This window comes from Centruroides vittatus, unplaced genomic scaffold, assembly GCF_030686945.1.
Source record: "Centruroides vittatus isolate TY-2023 unplaced genomic scaffold, ASM3068694v2 contig_10, whole genome shotgun sequence".
Lineage (NCBI taxonomy): Eukaryota > Metazoa > Arthropoda > Arachnida > Scorpiones > Buthidae > Centruroides > Centruroides vittatus.
Window position 1 is genome coordinate 6437042 of NW_027120658.1, and position 1718 is coordinate 6438759.

Here is a 1718-nt window from a genome sequence, read left to right on the forward strand (position 1 = left end):
GTCATTTTGATATTTATTACTGTTATATCAGGTACTGTACATGAATTATGTCTACTTGACTACTGACCACTGTAACTTCAAAAACTACATGCAATAAAAAGTAGTGTTTTTTGAAATAAAGGAGAAAAATTGAAACATTTCTTAAAAGCTATAATAATATGAGTTTGTCATAAACACCGAGTTCTGACATCTAATGTTGCATCTTAACTTAAATTTCAATTACCTATATGTCCTTTTGTTCAAGTCTCTTGAGAGATGTATAAATGATGCTCTACTGTAATACATACACTCAGTTCACACTCATACTAACAATAACTCAGATTTATGTAAATCATGAAGCAAATTACTAACACACACAAGTTTTAAATCAATTGGAGTGTTTTCATCAATAAGTTTCAAAGTACAAATAGAGCATAATGAACCTATAATGATTCTAGTCCAAATGTGAACCAAAATTATTTGAACTTTAGTGAATAGTATTTACATCAATGAATAATTTTAAATATTATGTAAAGTTATTTAACTGATTTTTGTCCGACACTCCTCTTCAGACTATATATTCAATTTTTCAATCATCATTCTCAACACATACATGTGACTTACATGACACATTATACAGGTAGTGTTTTGTTAAATAGCTAGTTAGCAATTGGAAGATCATTCGAAACTGAACATTAGTACAATACAAATAGAATGTTTTAATGAATTTTCTAGTATTTTATTGAGACTTGGCATATAAATAACAAAAGTGAATTATTAAAAAAATTTAAATAAAACTCACTATTTGTTAAAGAAGCTAAAAATAAGATTTTATTAAGAATGGTTCTGATAAATAAATATTTTTGGCTTAAGCAGTTTGAGTTTCTTATTATGTTTAAATAACACTTTGTTTTATTTTGTTTGATGCAAAGTTTCCTTTATTTCTAAGACAAAAAATAAAATTTATAGATTTAAATACAAAATATAAACTAGATGAATTGGAGAACTTAAATTACATTTAGATTTATTCATTTCTATAATTTTAATTATTCTAGACAAATATTTAATACAATCCATACAATAAGTGAAAACAGTAACTTAGTAATAATTAAATTTTTTTTTATTCAATTAATGTGGTATATGTGATATAAAATATATATTTAAATATAAATTATTAAATTGTAAAAAATAAGTAATTTTTAAAAAACTATAATTTGACATATAAATTTATTTAAAAGAAATTTATAAACTTTCTACAAACTTCTGCCTTTAATCTAAAAAATAATCAATATTTATTTCGCATTCTAATATAATATAATAATATAAATATCTGAATGTTTGTTTTGTGATTTCTTCTTGAAAAATATATAAGTATATTAAAAGCAAGAGATATGAATAAAATTTGAGTTTAACAATTTATTTGTGAAAAAAATATAAGAAATATTACTTGTTAAAACTTTTTCTTATATGTTGGATTCTGTTTAATGATATCTACCATATGTAATGAGTTACCTTAGGAAAAACATTATTTCATCATTTTCAAATGATATTTTTGATGTGGATTTTGGAGACAGTTTCAAATGACCTAATAATATGAAATGATAGGTTTCTATTACTTGATAAAATGTCGTCACATATGAAATGGTTTTTTTAGTCTGTTTTATATCATTAATTGATATAGGGTAATCACCTCTTTGGGCTTTCATACATCATCTCCAATCTTATTATTTCTCTGGATT